Raw genomic sequence first — 17969 nt, 5'->3', positions numbered from 1 at the left:
AACCAAACTTCTTTCTCTGAAAAAGCTGAATAAACAGTTCTAAGGGACATTAAGCTTTCTCGTTTTTGAAAGAATGGAGAACTACCGTCCTTTCCAAACTAACGACCGTTCAGTCATTCTTTTCTAAGAACTAGTTCTTTTGAACCGTTCGCGAACGGTTCGCCCATCTCTACTCTAATTACCCTAGTATTTATAGGTTGCAGTGATGGTAAATCTCTATGTTTGTCTTTGTCTAGTTTGTGCTTGTCTTTATTCCTCGGGACTCGTCTAATTTAACCACAGAAAATTTACCTACATTGTCAATGCACGCTAAGAAATGGTTTTCTCACTCGGGACGTCTTGTACACTTAGAACTAGCTCTTCTGAACCGTTCGCGAACGGTTTTACAATTGAGCAAAGCCAGGGTAAACAAATACAGCGTGGAATGAATCATTCGTTCGTCAGATTTGTGCCTCATAAGTTTGTATGCAAAAAAAGTAAATTAAATTTCTGACTGCTTTACTTTAACCTAATATGATCTGCTTCTAATGCAGCAAACTTCGAATTCCACAATTTTTCCTCAATTCTCATCACTAAAAAATTACCTTAGAAAGTTAACAACGACATTTTTTTTTGAGTTCTGAACACTTCTCCAAGAGAGTAATAAAAACATTTTTATCAGATTTTTTTCCGGAATTTCTCTTACAATTTGCATCACAATTTCTAGCATACATTTGACAGAGGAATAAAAAAATAAGTTATCCAGGTACATTTGCAGATGAATTGCAAGGGAGTTTATAGAGAATTTCTAGAGGAATTCCAAACTTTCCCGAGAAAATTCAGACAAATTTCCGGAGCAATAAGAGAGTAATTTCTTAAAAGGAAAAATCCAGGAAAAAATCCAGAAAATTTCCATAGAAATTTATGGGAAATTTTGAGATGAATTTCCAATGAAATTCCTGATGAGTATCTAATCAAACTTCAGAAAAAATCCGAAGATGTTCAATTTTCAAGTTTTTGAAGAAGATCCAGGGGAAATTCTGAAAATGTTCATGAGGAATTTCATGATAAATTCAACAGAAGATTCAGGAGAAATTTCAGAGAAAAATTCGAAAAAAAAATCTAGAAAAATTTTCATAAACATTCCGGATGAATTTCCGGAGACATTCCAAAAGAATTTCGGAAGATATTCTTGAGAATTTGGAGAAATTCCAGTGGAATTTTCGAAGAAATTGCGGAAAAATTTTCAGAGAAACCCTACAGAAATTTCAAAGGAGTTCCCGAAGACATACCAGAGAAACTTCCAAAGAAATTCCAAAAGAACTTTGCGTAGAAATCTCAGAATAATTTTTAATGAAATATCAGAAGAATTTTCGGAGCAACTCCAGAGAAATTTGTGAAGAAATTTCAGATGAATTCACGGAGAAATTCCAGACGAATTTCCAAAAAATGTCCAAAATAATATCCGGAGAAAATCCAGAGGAGTTTTCTGAGAGATGCCAGAAGTATTTCCCTAAAAAAGTTTCAGAGGAATTTCCAAAGAAGTTTCAGAGGAGCTTCCGAAAAACTTTCTGAAGAATTTTTGAAGAAGTTTCAGAGAAAAATTTTGAAGATATTTCTGGGGCCTGGAATTTCTGGAGATATTTCAGATTAATTTCCTGATAAATTCCTGAGGGATTTCCGAAGAACTTCCAGAGGAATTTTCGGAGTAATTCCAGAGAATTTTCCGGAGAAATTCCAGAGGAATTTCCGGAGAAATTCCAGAGAAATTTCTGGAGAAATTCTAGAGGATTTTCTGGAAAATTCCAGAGAAATTTCCGGAAAAATTGCAAAGGAATTTAAAAAGAAATTTCAGAGGATTCTCCGAAGAAATCCCAGAAGAATTTGCGAAAAAATTCCAGAGAAATTTCCGAATAAATTCCAGAGGAATTTCCGGAGAAATTCCAGAGGAATTTCTGGAGAAATTCCAAAATAATTTGCAGAGAAATTCCAGAGGAATTTCCGATGAAATTCCAGAGAAACTTCCGGAAGAATTCTCGGAGATATTCCAAAGGGAATTTCCAGAGAAATTCTAGGGAAATTTCAGAAGAAATTTTAGACGAATGTCTAGAAGAATTCCAGACGAATGTCTAGAAGAATTCCAGACGAATTTCCGAAGGAATTCCAGACGAGTTTTCGGAGAAACTCCAGATAAATTTGTGGAGAAATTCCAGGGGAAACTTCGGAGAAAATCCAGAGAAATCTCCGAAGAAAATCCAGAGGAGTTTTTGCAGAAATTCTAGTGGATATTCCGGAGAAACTCCATACCAATTTCCGAATAAATTCCAGAGGAATTTCCGGAGAAATTCCAGAGGAATTTGCGGAGAAATTCCAGAGGAATTTCTGTAGAAATTTCAGAGAAACTTCCGGAGGAATTCTCGGAGATATTCCTGGGGAGTTTCCGGAAAAATTCGAGAGGAATTTCCGGAGAAATTCCAGATAAATTTCCGGAGAAATTCCAGATGAATTTCCGGAAAAATTCTAGACGAATTCCCAGAAGAATTGCAGACGAATTTCCGAAGGAATTCCAGACGAGTTTTCGGAGAAACTCCAGATGAATTTGCGGAGAAATTCCAGAAGAATCTCCGGAGAAAATTCCGAGATATCTCCGGAAATTTTAGTGGAAATTCCGGAGAAACTCCATAGGAATTTCCGAATAAATTCCAGAAGAATTTCCGGAGATATTTGAAAGGAATTTGCAGAGAAATTCTAGAGGAATTTCCGGAGAAATTCCGAAGCAATTTCAGAGGATCTTCCAAAGAAATTTCTGAGGATTTTCCAAAGAAATTCCAGAGAAATTTACGAAAAAATTCAAGAGCAATTTCCAAAGAAATTCCAAAGAAATTCACTAAAAAATTCCAGAGGAATTTTTGAAGAAATTCCAGAGGATTTTTTTGTAGAAATTCCAGAGGAATTTCTGAAGAAAATCCAGAGAAATTTTCGAAGAAATTCCAGAGGAATTGCCGAAGAAATTCCAGAGGAATTTCCGAAGTAATTCCAGAGGAATTTCCGAAGAAATTCCAGAGGAATTTCCGAAGAAATTCTAGAGGAATTTCCCAAGAAATTCCAGAGGAATTTCCGAAGAAATTCCAGAGGAGTTTTCGAAGAAATTCCAAAGGAATTTTCGAAGAAATTCCAGAAGAATTTCCGAAGAAATTCCAGAAGAATTTCCAAAGAAATTCCAAAAGAATTTCCAATGAAATTCCAGAGGAATTTCCGAAAAAAATCCAGAAGAAATTCCGAAGAAATTCCAGAAGAATTTCCGAAGAAATTCCAGAAGAATTTGCAATGAAATTCCAGCGGAATTTCCGAAGAAATTCCAGCGGAATTTCCGAAGAAATTCCAGCCGAATTTCCGAAGAAATTCCAGCGAATTTCAGAAGAAATTCCAGAGGACTTTCCGATAAAATTCATGAAAAAACTTCCGGAGGAATTGCCGGAGACATTCCAAAGGGAATTTCTGGAAAAAATTCGGACGAATTTCCGAAAGAATTCCAGACAAGTTTTCGGAGAAATTCCAGGCGAATTCCCGGAGAAATACTAGAGGAATTTTCGGAGAAATTAATGAATTTCTGGAGAAATTCCAGAAAAATTTCCGAACAAACTCCAGAGGAGTTTAGAAGGAAATTCCAGAAAAATTTTCGGAGAAATTCCAGAGGAATTTGCGAAGAAATTCCAGAGGAATTTCCGAAGGAATTCCAGAGGAATTTCCGAAGTATTTTCTGAGAAATTTCCGGAGAAATTCTAGAGGAATTTCTGGAGAAACTCCAGACGAATTTGCGGAGAATTTCCAGAGGAGTTGGCGGTGAAATTCCAAAGGAATTTCCGGAGAAATTTCAGAGGAATTTCTGAAGACAATGTAGAGAAATTTCCGGAGCAATTCCAGAGGAATTTCCGTACATATTCAAGAGGAATTTCCAGAGAAGTTCTAGAGGAATTTTCGAAAAAAAAAATGCAGAGGAATGGCTGAAAGGATTTGCTCTCATGTGCGAAGTTCTATCAGCAAGTAATGAGCAAAGTAATGTACTGCTTCTGTTCAGATGACCAGGCTGTAAGTAAAGCACTTGCTCTGGGACGATGTGAGTTATCGCTTATCGAACTCAAATCGAGGAGCTGAATTCAGCAAATGCTGTTCACATTGTATGGGTACCTGGTCATTATTCCATCGCTGGAAATGGATTGGCTGATGAGTTTCTAAGTAACATTTAAATTAAAAGAGACTCTTAGAACCATCATAAAGCCAACATTAAATCTAATTGGTTTTACGAAGGTTTTTAAAGCTACTACAATACTAATTGATCATCAAAAACTTACTTGGGTTAACTTGATTTGAAACAAAAATGTATTGTACTAACTGAGCCATTTCCAGAAGTGGCGAAGTATCTAACTGATCTGTCTATGTAGAATTGCTGGTCAAAGCGGTTCTAGGGAGACGCTCCTATTCCTGATCTGTTTCGATGCTCATCTCAATCCTCAATCCTTTCCCTCTTCTTCGGGTAGATGTTGAATAGCTTCGTGTTGATGATGATGGCACAAATTTCCCAAATGGAGATGAACATGCCTCTGGAGTCGACCTACTGTTTCTGGCGTTTATTCAATAGCAGTGCTTATAAGCCTAACAAAGTAGGCCCCTAACTTTGTCTCTGTCGCTCAACTACATAGTTGTCTCATCTGACCCTAGATACAACGTGGATCGTACTGTTCTATCTACCTACTGCAATGCGCTGGAATGTGTAATTCACTCACACTGACCCTGCTGTCACTCAGAGGAGCCGCAGCGTTAAAGTTTATATAATTAATTTATCGAATGGTGAAATGTCAGCTAATTGACATATATGTCTCCCGCTCCGCTTCCCCCTCGACCCCTTAGGACCCGCAGCATCAGAAGCAGCAGCAGCACCATCACACCACATAGCCTTGGTGGTGGGTAGGAAAAATCAAATCGCATCCCATCAATTATCAATTTACATCAATTACCATTTGCTTCTGATGGCTGCTGCTGCTGTTGGTGCTCTTGGTGCCACGCCACGATTACGGTGTGAGCTCATCAATTGCCGTGACCGAAATTTATGCAACAAGCATGCACCATTCATTCGCGCTGGCGCGCATCCCCTGGTGACTTTTAATTAACCGCACACAAATTGTCACCCGACTGCTAGGTAGGTGCATGGCATGCTACGACCAACTCATTGAGTGTCCTCGCTCTCTCGGTGGTGCCAAATTTAATGAACAGTCGAGTTACCCACGGGAACAAAAATGATGCACTACTGCAACCCCGCAGAGGTTCTCTCCTGGCGGCAGGAGCGAGGAAGATTGACACGTTCAACAGAACTAATGAACGGACACAATGTTTCTCCAATGTATTCAATCATTCCATTTTTGACACATTTTAAACGTTCCTAAATGTGTCTTTTGAGGTTCTATGATGTGTATTTTTTTTTCTTCCATCGTTCGTATCGTAGCAAGCTTTAAAGCGATTCGCTTGGCCGAGCAAGACAAATACCGTTCCTGATACAGGCATCAGCAGCATCCGAGAGCGGGACACTTGGGATGATAAATGAACATGACCAGCGACACGACCCCTTTGCGATTCACGACGACGGATTGGACGAAAAAGACACGGTCGACAACGACAGCGACGGTGGCGACGAAGCACCAGGGAGATTAGATTGACTGCTAGACCGTAATGTAGATAGATTAGTTACTTTGTGAGCGCAGCAGAACACGGGGAGGGCATTCGAAAATGATTGAGGATTTTTAATCTTGGTGGCAAGGCACCACCGGCAGGCAGGCAAGGGGTTCTTCGGCGATCGGTTCTTCCTAGAATTGCGGTTCCGATTCGACTACGTTCGAGTTTTTTGTTCGAATCTAATGAAGTGTATGAATTCACTCCGCAAATCCATCATTTCGTTTGATCCTGTCTTCGGAGGCACAGTAAAAAGAACAGTACATATTGTACAACCAATTCATCGCAATGTTTTGTAAAAATCTCATGTGAGAATTCCCTTGTAAAATGATAATTGCATTTGCAATTACTATAATAAAAAATACAGATTTATGCTGGTCATCATAAAAACCATTGAAGAAAAGTTTTGGAGCATACTCTTTGTCCACCTCGTGTCTTCGTTTAATCCCCCAGTCTTGCTGTTCCACTTGTCGACCTCGTATCCCTTCGAAAATCGTTCGTTTATATCGTTACAGGTTGTCGTTTCTCCACTCTACGTTTGACCAGCAGCAATACACCACACCACGCTGCTGAGTGTCAGCGAAAAAGCCCCCATCATCCTATCCCTTCCTCGAATATTATTGTCTCCATGAACATCGACCCAACCTCGAGTTTTACGGTTCCCCAAATCCAGTGGCGTAGCCAGAAATTGTCTCTGGGAGGGGTTTTCAACGGTCAATGATACCTTTTTTGATTTGACACTTACATTTTATAAGCAGTAATGAGCAATTGTATTCGTAGTGTGAAAATAGCGGCGCAGCCGAAAAATTGTTTCCTCGGATAGCGCTTTATACTGAAAATTTGTTCCAAAAATTTTGGCTCTGGGGGGGGGGGGGGGATTTAACCCTAAACCCCCCCCCCCCCCCCCCCGTGGCTACGCCAGTGCCCAAATCTAACATAGTCAATAAGATCGAAATCTGAAATTGTAAAAAAAAGATTCATATGAGTACGGCTCCGTTATGCCTATTGGCGCATGAGCCTAAAATAAACGCTTAATTTAAAAAAAATACTCTTTAGCTACCTGGGTAGAGCTTAATGGCAAAAGAATGGCAAATTTTACCATTAAAACAGAATGTTTGAATGGCAAAATGTGTTATTTGTTTGTTTGAAATAAGAGTTAAAATAACAAAAATAATAACAAAATTTTGGTAGCAGAAAAACATAAAAATAACTTATTTTGCCATTGTAATAACAAAGTAATGGTAAAGCATGCGGATTAAATTGAAGAACAAAATAAGTTATTATTGAGATATTGATAACAAAATAAGATCCAAATTAACTGTTATCGGTGAATAACAAAATATGACATTCTTGAGTTATTGATAACAGAATAAGAACAAATTTAGCTGTTTATGTGGCGATCAAAATAATGGTAGGTTCAGTTGTTCAAATTCAATTTTAAAATAATGGTAGATTCAGTTATTATTTCAAAGAAGCAGAAGAAAGGTAAAATGAGCTATTTCTTTTTTTTTTCAATAAAATTCAAGTTCATCAATCAATGTAAAAACAGTTTTATTTTGTGGAAATTAAAAACTCAAAACGAAACGAACTTAAAAATCAAATTCACTTTGATGAACGTAGCCACCGTTATGCTTGAAATATACAATATAATAGTTAGGGTGCCTGTTCCAGTTATCGCACCACCTAAGAAAAACTATTTCTACAAAAATAAGAAGAAGACCGACGAATGTAAACAATAAGTCAAATGATTGATTTGTTTTAATACTTTACAGGAAAAATATAGAAACGGAGCCAAAACTACTTTTAGTATTTATTACGGCGTGTGCCAATGATTGGAACCCTGTACCAGTTATGGACACATTTGTTAATTTGGGTTCCACTTCGCACTATTTACATGCATTCCTTATGGGAGTTGCCATAACTGGTACACTATGGCGAAATAGGGTGCAAGGAGGCCGAAAAGTTAAGGAAAATGATTTATTTCTACCATAATTTGAGCAAATTGTGAAGTTTGAATAATTGCAATCATCTTTTGTGTTCGTGATCTGTTGTTCACGATTTTTTTCTTGTTGATTTGTATCTTTAAAGGTTGAAAATCAACTATGGCGAATTTGAGGTACTATAGCCATAACTGGTACACTGAGCCTAATGGTATATTAAGAGTAAAATATGTTATGGTGCCTAATGTTTATAAATAATTTCTCACAATATCAAAATAATGGCAAATTTAGCTAGGAATGTAAATTATGTTATTGTTTTGATATTTTATACAATTCATTATAAAAGGTGCTAAATTGCAAGTTTTACCATGATAGTAATTTTTGTTATTGATGTGTTATTTAGCATTATTCATGAATAACATATCAATGACAAGATTTTATATGATTGTATATTTTGCTATTGATTAGCCATTTTAAGTTTTTCATAATAACAGAAGAATGGCAAAACAAGATATGATGGCAAAACCAGTTATTATTTTGTCCTTTGTTTGCCATTAGCCTCTACCCGGGCATTCCGTTACTCTTTAAAATCATTCAATAAAACTCTCTGAAGTTCGCAACTTGTGAAATTGGCCTACTAAGTGAAGCGATGAATTGAAAAGTGGTCAAGTGTTAAAAAAGTGAATTTGGATCGGGATTCGAACACTAGACCTTTTAGCGAGAGACCCACGCTCAAACTCTCTCGGCTATCTCAACAAGCAACTGATTCCTCCTAGCTTTGCCAAAAACTTTCGTCAGTGCGTTCCGTCCCATTTCTCTGTATAACCGTGGGTGCCTAGTGTCACTCCCACAGCTACGATTGTGTCATGTTTCCTGTGACAAATTGACCACCCCGACGACGTCAACGTATCCGCGCGCGCTCGTCGCCATCGCCAGGTGACGATTGACAAGTTCGGAGTTGACAAAGAATTTTCAACGAAATTCTGGCACCGGGCCCAATCCCAATACCCCCGAAATGAGCCGAGAGAAGTGTTACGCCACAGCCAGCGTAGGTACGGCTTCGCATCCGGCCTCCGGGCCCGGGGAGAGTGACAACTGATTGATCATTATTAATCGAACCGGTGACATTTTTTCCGAAGGGTTCCGGCGGCAATTGTCGTGGTGGTGCGCGTTGGAGTGTTTCCTAATAAACAACAATCGCAGCAGCAGTCTTTTCTTTTTACACGCGCCGTTTTCTCTGGCGTCGTCGTCACCATGGCAATAACAGCTCGCTCGAAGACCAGGCATTATGATAAATGGATTTTGGTCGATATATCGTCACCTCCATGCCTGGCCGCCTTCTTCGCCATCATCGATTCTCACTCCTCTGAGGCGGAGTACTACGACTACGTCGCGTCGTCGTCATGGCCAACTCGGCAAACGAGCTGAGCAGGGTAAAGCGTTTATTAACAGTTCATTATTGTTAATTATAATCTCTGGACGGACGGTTGGTTGTGCTGGAGAGTGAACGGTTCTGGTTTAGTGAGGAAAATCGGGGTAAAAGGTCTTATTGTACAATAAAACCTCTTTTAATTAGTATAATGTACTTTTGACGATTAATGTTTTTTAATGCTTAGAAAGTGTATATAAATTTGAATAGGGCATAGAAAAAGGGAATTTGGTGCATAAATTATGGTTTGAGTGAGGGAACTTAGTCCGCCAGAACAGGTTTTGAGATGGAACCAAAGAGTTATTCAGGAGTTTCAGAATCGTCTCTGAAGCACCAATAAAACTCCTTGAAAACGCCTCGAAACTCTCTTTTACCCCTGAAACGCCTCTGAAGTCATCTAGCCCCTCTGAAATACCCCCGAAACATCTCTGGAGCCCTTCTAACCCCCAGATAATAGCCTAAAATGAATCTGAATCCCAACGAAAACCCCTGAGACCCCTTGAAAAACCCCTGAAACAATCCCGGAACCCCCCAGAAACCCTTTGGTGCCCCTAAAACACTCCCAAATCGTTCTGAAATCTCTCTGGAATCTCCATGGAAGCCTCTTGAACTCTTTTAAGGGGCATCCATGAATTACGTCACGCTCAAAGGGAGGAGGAAGGTTTCGGAATGTGTGACCTGTAGTGCATTAGGTACATATACTAAAAACCCGCACGAAAGGGGGAAGGGGGTTGAAAATTCCCAAATTTTGCCGTACTAAATGGATGCCCCCTAAATCCTCTTCTTCTTCTGAAGTCCTTGAAATCCATAGAACCTCTTGAACCCCCTGGAACTCCTTTGAGGCCTTTTGAAACGTACCCTCCAGACCCATGAAAACCTTTGAAACCTCTTCGAATCTCTCTGAAACACCCTCGGAGCCCAACTGACCCCCATATAACCGCTTTTTTTTCCAGTTGGGGAAATTAAGCCACTGCATTCAATAACCACTTTAAACGCACCTGAAACCCGACAAACGCCTCTGAGACTCCTTGAAACACCCCTGAAACAATCCTAGAAATTCTCTGAAAGCATTGGGTGTCCTTAAAATACCTCAGAAACCCTTCTGAAATCTCCCTGGAACCTCCATGGAAGCATCTAGAGCTCTTTTGAAGCATCTTCTTCCTCTGGAGTTCTTGAATTCCATTTTAAGCTCCCCTTGAACCCCTCCCCGAGCAAAGTCGGATAGCAAATTGAAAACTAATTATGATGTTGTGATATTGCAAATTTTGATAACTCAACGACAACAACCGGCCATTAGGCCGGATGGGTCGGGTCGTTAGGCCGAACTGGTTACTAGGCCAAATGAGTTGTAAGGTTAAACGGTTTGCTTAGGCAACTGGATGGTAAGAAACTGTTTAATGTTTGAGGGAAACGGTCTTCGACCTTGAAATTTTGGTTGGCTTTGAATGGTTAGTTGACCAAACACACTAAAAGTTTTTTGCGCTTTAAAGTCTAAATTATAGTTATACCGGAAACAAATTTAGAGTTCCAGTATGAACATGATTAACAATATTAAGTGCAACTGAATCGAGTTCTCTAAAACTTAGAAAGAACAGCCTATGTTTAAAAGAAGGAAAAATCTTCGATGAAAAAGTTGTTAGCCGTTATGCTTATAGTGAGTATAAAAGTAATATTACGAAAAGCACCCTATGTTCAGAAGAAGGAAAAACTCTGTTGAGGGCAGTAATCCTCATAATGAGTAAAACATTTGAACTAGAAAGATCAACAGTAGACTACTGCCGTGAAACAGAAAAGTTAAACTAGAAAGAGTTTAGAAGAATTAAAATTTCAGATGAAAAAGTTGATTGCTATAATACGAATATGAGTAAAACAGCCTATGTTCCGAAGAAGAAGGAACACTGATGAAAAAGTTAACGGCTGTAATCTTTGTAATGAAAAAAGAACAGCCTATTTTCAAAAGAAGGAAAAATTTCTGATGAAGAATTTAATAGCTGTTATGTTTATAGCGAGTATAACAGGCTAGAAGAAAAGCCTATGTACAGAAGAAGAAAGTACTCTTATGAAAAAGTTTATGGCTGAATTACTTATAATGAGTAGAATAGCTAAATGAGAAAGAACAGCCTATTTTCAAAAGAAGGGAAAATCTCCGATGAAATATTCAATTACTGTTATTCTCATAGTGAGTAGAACATTAAAACTCAAAGAACAGCCTATGTTTAAGGACAAGGTATTTGGAGTACATTGCTCAAAATTTCTAGAGCACCGATTTTTAGAACCGTTGAACGGATTTGGATTAAAATGCATCACGCTGTTGACAACCACTGAACAATTAGCGTGATGCATTTTCATCCAAATCCGTTCAACGGTTCTAAAAAACGGTGCTCTAGAAATTTTGGGCAATGTACTCCAAATACCTTGTCCTTAAATGAAGTACTAATCCCCGATGATAAATTTAATAGCTGAAATGCTATATTTATTCTTCACCACTTATCCTTACAGCTTTTTTGTCCACTAGGGCACTACGTAAGCGCTTCCAATTGACAGCTGAACTTACACTTTGTACAGCGCCTAAATGTATTCTATTTTACTATATTGAACTGGTTGCTTTTGCGCTGTTTTCTTTTTTTGTATCCTGCTCATGCTCGAATGATAAGCACGATGATGTTGATGCTTTTAGGTTAGGTATAATAGCCTTTTTAATTTGTATAACATTCATTTGCAAGTAGTATAATAATGTTGACAATGTTACTGTATTGAATATCTTTATTCTGTCGATAGCTTTGGTTGTGCCCGTTCACCATAACACTTTGTTTCTAACTAAAAAAATCTTATTCGAGATGCTGTATTATGATTCTTTTCTACTAAGCCTCCCCAATTGATGTCTCCCACAGTTCCACAAGAATGTCGACTTTTCTCATGTTTATTTTGTTTTGTACAATGTAAAACGATAAAAGTCAGTAGACACATATAATGACAACCCATTCGGCCTAACGACTCTTTCGGCCTAACGACTCTTTCGGCCTAACGACCCTTTCGGCCTAACGACCCTTTCGGCCTAACGGCATTCGGCCTAATGGCCTTCGGCCTAACGGCAGTCGGCCTAACGGCTTTCGGAACGGCCTGCTCCCGTTGTCGTTTTGGTCGTTTTAACAATTAAAACATCAAAAATGAGAGCAGAAAAATGTTCCTGTGACAGCAAATTGAAAATCATTCCTGCTATCGATGATAACCTATTGATAACTGTTTTTGTTATCAGCGCAAAAAAAAAATCAAAACCGTTAAATGTAGAGTTTTTCGGTTGATATCAAATCCTAAATGCAATAATACATTTGTGCTAATGATATATCACTAGAATTACTTTATATAGTTTACTAAAGAGTTTAAAAACTATTGTAACACTAAATATATATTTACATTAATTGAAAATGACAGCAAACCGAAAGCAAAATTTGAAATCAAATTAAGTAAAGATAAAATGATATCCAAATGTGATATGAATTTGTTACTGAATACAAATCATGTTTTCGATTTGCTGTAATTTTGTTGTTGGACTTTGCTCGGGTCGTGTCCTCTGGAACTCCTCTGAGGGCTTTTAAAATGTCCCTCCCTGACCCACGAAAACCCCCAAGACCTCTTGAAATTCTCTGAAACACACCTAAAGCCCTTATGACCCCCAAATAACCGTATACAACAAACCTGAAACTCGACGAAAGCCTCTGAGACCCCTTGAAACATCACTGAAACAACTCTAAAAAAAACTCTTTGGGAAAGCCCCTTAAACACTCCTGAGATTCCTCAGAAACCCTTCTGAAGTCTCCCTGGAACCTCCACTTTAAGCTCCCATTGAAACCATTGAGCCTCCTGGAACTTTTCTGAGGTTTTCTTCGAAACCCTCACCAATTTTTCCGGAACCCATTCAATGGTGTCATGGAACTCTCTGTTGATCCCTCCAAAGGCCACCTACTTTGCCCTTTTGACCTTTTCTTTTATATGATCTCCCTTTGCTTTCGCCTTAATACATACCGTTTAAGACAATCAATTAAAAAATAAAAAAATGAAACCAAAAAAACCCTTCAAATTGTTCAGAGGAACTTATGCAAACACCCCAGACTTTCTAAAGATATACACTATCTATTTCTAGACTTATATCCCATGAATTTTCGGAAGGAAACTGAACCATTACTGGATGATTTCTGGTTACGTCAGCCTTGAAGAATAAGTGCAGGTGAAATTCACGGTCTTCTGGTTGAATTCCAGGACAAAATTTAGGTCGATTTTGCAGAAGTTCGATCATTTCTTTGTAAATATTTGGCAAAACAATTTTAAGATTTATAGCTTTTCTTTTATTTTATGTTTTCACATTTTTTTTCTGAAGGAAATCATAGCGCTTCTTTGCTGCATTCCTGACTGTCATTTTTCGCGTTCCTGGAGTATTTGCTGGCGAAAAATTTTATTATTATGAAAATTTCTCATAAATTTCAGAAAATTGCAAAAACTTTGGATAATCTTCCAAAATTTTGATTTTCTTAATAAACTTGAATTTATCGCATGATACGCCAAACGCCCCCAAAGAAACCAACACTTCTCAAGTAGCAATTTGAAGCCCAATAGGTTTGAAGTGGGGTCTGGGAAACCTAAATGATCCCAATTTTCGTTTTATGCAGGATTTAAGGGGAATTCCTGGCTTAAAAATGTACCGACCCAAGTAACACACATGGTTACAAAACAGTCACGGCAGTGCATGTAAGGGTTGCGCAGTAAGTCACAGTGACATCTATCAAACCCTTACATGCGCTGCCGTGACTGGTTCGTGACCATGTGTGTTGCTTGGGAACATCCGCGAAAGTTTCTCTAGGAAGCTTTCGGATATTTCTTCAGAAATTTTTAAAGTAATTTTAACAAATATCTCGAAGCACATTTGGAAATAGTTCTTCTGAGAAGTATGGCTACATTTATGGAGCAGTTTCTCAGAAAATCAAACAGAATGGTTCTTTGCGGTTGTTCTGAAGCAATAACTGTGTTCCTAACTATAATATATGCAGGTAAAATTTCTGAATTTTTTCCTAAGATAAAAAAAACGAAGGAACTGTTAAAGAGTGTATCAAATTGTGTTTTAAATAAATTTCACAAAACCATTACTTTTTTCTCGTGGTTGCTGAATTCCAATTTGGTTCAGTCGACAATCCCGTAAAATAATTCTTAAGTCCTCTAATTTTTTTTTCAATTGAGAGAGAGAGCGAGAGATTTTTCATTGAAGGCTCATTTCCACCAGTACTTTTTGGATTATTCCACCAACTTGTATGACAACTTCACCTCAATTCGCTTCTTTTTCATACATTTAAAAGTAAATTGACAGTCATAGACATCATATATTAAAATATTGTAAAATTAAAAAAAAAAATAAATATATTTAGAAAGAAAAATCTATTCACAAAAGAAGGGACAATTCCAATACATGTTTCCACAGCTATATTGCCGAAAATATGTGTAACAGTATAAGTCTTGAATCAGACTGTGTTCAAAGAAAGCAAAAACCTCTGACGAAAATGGTTGCAGTTACTTTTAGTTGATAATGCCGTGGACGACGCCTAAATTGATTTCAGAAAACTGTTTTCAAAATTATTATGGTTTTCGGGTGAATGGTATTTTCGGGCGAATGACTTTCGGGCGTTTGTTACATTCGGGCGTTTGCCATTCGGGCATTCGGAATTCGGGCGAATGGTTTTCGGTTGAATGTGACAGAACCGTTTGCGCCACCTCCAAATAACATAATTTTTTACTGAAGCTCGGATGTTTTTCTTTTTAGAAATGGTTTCTGTCTTTCCCAGTCTTTGAATCGAAAATGATTTATATCTACATTTTAGACGTTTCGGCCTAGGGATCTGGCCTTTTTCATAGGTCGTCATGTCTACCGACAATCGTTTATGGGATTTTCATGAGGAAAGCTCTTCTGGTTGGCTTCTCTTGTATAGGTGTTAATATTTTACATTTTTTTTTTATTTTTATTTTTTTTTTTCATGGTCGTCGTTTCAATGTGTTGAAGTTTCCCAAGTAAACATCGAAACAAGTTGCAGAGATGAAGAAACTCCAAAATATGTTATCTAAGAGTATTTTATAAGTTTCTTTGAAACATTCCTAGTTAAAATATAGTTTTCAGAAAACATTTGCATCTAAAATAGTGTTGCCAATATGTTTTCAGAAAACAAACAAATTTCGCGTCTCGCTGTCAAAGTGAATTTCTCCGAATCTGACTTATGAACTTAATTGGCTAGAGTTTATTTCATAAATAAGACCCAGTGAGTATTGCTGAAATTGGAGCTTGGAAATTCTGACCAGGTTTAGATTGAATCCTTGTCTGGCTGGCCACTCAAAGATGTTTTGCAAGACTTGCTTCTCTGTTCGCCAACTGGCAGAACATGTTTCGCTAATATTAGCTTAGCTTACCTGTTTGTGATTCTTCTTCGCCTCAATAGTCGATAGGTAGCCATTAGTCGTTGTTTCCTCAGCCAAAATCTCTCCTGCCGTTCTAATCAATGTAAAAATGCCCGTAAACCATCCTCACTTCCTTCCCAAATTTTGCTTGTTTTGTTTATGTTTGACACTACACAACTATCAGGGCAAGTAGCACACATGTCATGGAAGAGTCACGGTAAAGTCACGGCAGCACAAGTTTTGTTCCACAGAAGTACTGTGACTTCTGTGCAACAAAGTTGTGCTGCTTTGACTCTTCCGTGACATGTGTGTTGCTAGCCCTGAAACGAATGCATATTTCAAAACATAACGAAACATCTTTTTTGACGATGTTTCCAATTACAGTGTATGCTAAAAAAATCACAACCTGAAGGAATAAATAGAAACTATTTGGTTGCATATATGCACCGACACACGAGTTTACTCGGTTGTCGTGTAATCGATTGAAGTAAGAAAACATTATTGAAAAAAAATATACTGTTCAGCACAGTTGGTTGAAAATATAAAAAATACATGCTAACAAAGTCATATATGCAAATGCTTTTGGTTGACACTGTATACTTTCCGTGCAGCCATATGATGCTGTTTCCATATTGATTCTTCTTGAATAACAACAAGATTGTTGAAGAAGCCCAACGACCGTCGTAAAAAATCTTAAAAATTTGGTAATATTCGGAGGTACAATTGGAGGTAATTTTGTGGAGGTACAATGTCAGACTTCACGATAAAAGTCAAAGCGCACACATGATTGAGCATTATTCGGCTATGTTCGAAGATTAATTTTCCTTAAAATTTGTTAGCCAGATTTTGTTTACTCTTTTCTGACGACATGCTTACGAGATAAAACAAAATGAATCGCCTTTTCCTGTATTCGTGCGTTTATGATAATTTCCCGCAAAAAGTTGTCAGCTGATGTTAGAATTTTGCATTTCGCTAACATGTTTGTTTGTTATCATAAGGTTACATCAAAACTTTTGCATAACAATAATTTGTTGCAGAAGACAAAATTCTTGCGCTGTTTCGGTCATGCAGAAGTCACGGAACATGTTGCCACATCTTTATTCAATGATAGGAAAATGTTATGGAGAAGTACGACAAGCTTTTCTATTTATAACAAGGTGCGTTGCTTGGGTTAAATATTGAGAAAATTTTGGGAATGTCCATTGTAAAATAACATAAAGTATTGAGAAAATATTACTAAGAAAATTGTAGATGGTTTGTGATATTCTTTAAAGCACATTAACGGCCTTAACTTTTGAGTTACAGTTTTTAAACTGTTTTTTTTTATCTTAAAATACTAAACATGCTTCAGAAGGTTTTCTTTTAGTTTACAGTGGGAAATCTTTATGTAATAATGTCAAGCATTTACTTCGATGCTAAGAGAATGATCAGTTCACCCCACTCCCCCCTCCTGAACACATCTCGCGCTTCCATAGATCATGAGGTCGAGAGCGGGAGAGAGGCGTGTGCGCATATTGCTTCGTAGATGCGGAGAAATTGGAAACACCGTTAAGTACAAATGAGTTTGCTATGACCCGTCCTCGAGAAGGCGGCGGGAAGGAGGCGACCGAGTGGTGATGATTGAAACGGAATTAAATGACGAACGAACGAACGAATGAACGCGGAATATTATGCCCGTACATGCAGCGGGCATTTATGGGGCTTTGGAACTCTCCGATGAGGAGTCCACCCACCAGCAATCAACCCGACGACGACGCAAAGCTATTAGGTACGACGGGATGAAGCGTGTTTGGGGCGGGGAACCGACCGAAGACGCGCGGGAATAAAACAAGGAAAAATGTGCATTTGCTTCGTTTTTTTGGTGGTTGGGGCGGGAGAGGAAATTCCTTGATGAATTATGGGTGTGAAGTGGTATGGAAAAGCTTTAGGTAAGTACGTTGCAGAGGGCGGGTGATGAAGAAATTCTAAAGTTTGAGTCGAGTCGGGGTCACACGTTGTTGGAGCTGCGATACGACGACGACGGGAATTGAAGAGAGGCGGGCAAGTGGTCTTCTTGGATGGGCGGGTTTCAGAATGGGGGGATGCTTCACGCCTTCTCTGTGTTTTCCTGTTGATAAATGACCGTGGTGCGAGATTTTCGAGTGAGGAGTGAAATTTGCTGTCGATGATGAAGACGAAGATGTTTTTTACTTGTCTGAAAATCAATCATGGGAATTGAGAAGTGGAAAAGAGATTTTGTTGATCACAAGAAGTCTTTGGATCTATGTAAGTTACCAGTTCATACTTAAAATCTGTATTAAGCTAATTACTAATGTTTTGTGGCTTCTCAGTCTTGACAAAATCAAAACGCTGTTTTTTTTATTTTGTCCGACGTTTCGGTTCGTTTGGGACCTTCTTCAGGGACTCAATAGTTACAGTGTTACTATTGAGTCCCTGAAGAAGGTCCCAAACGGACCGAAACGTCG

The 17969-nt window shown here is 38.2% G+C and overlaps 1 protein-coding gene and 1 long non-coding RNA gene across 11 annotated transcripts in view; one reads left to right on the top strand and one right to left on the bottom strand.

Moving 5' to 3' along the window:
* The window catches only part of LOC134289896 (uncharacterized), an 80178-nt gene extending 65705 nt beyond the window's left edge, over positions 1 to 14473 (top strand). Inside the window, exon 2 of the long non-coding RNA XR_009998736.1 lies at positions 7357 to 14473. This is a non-coding gene — a long non-coding RNA (uncharacterized LOC134289896). The remainder of the gene's footprint in view (positions 1 to 7356) is intronic.
* The window catches only part of LOC109425970 (teneurin-m), a 649264-nt gene that overhangs the window by 546405 nt on the left and 84890 nt on the right, over positions 1 to 17969 (bottom strand). The gene's annotated exons all lie outside the window — the stretch shown is intronic.

This window comes from Aedes albopictus, chromosome 3 (assembly GCF_035046485.1).
Source record: "Aedes albopictus strain Foshan chromosome 3, AalbF5, whole genome shotgun sequence".
Classification (NCBI taxonomy): domain Eukaryota; kingdom Metazoa; phylum Arthropoda; class Insecta; order Diptera; family Culicidae; genus Aedes; species Aedes albopictus.
Note: the sequence above shows the minus strand (reverse complement) of the source record. Positions and strands in the feature narration are given on the sequence as shown.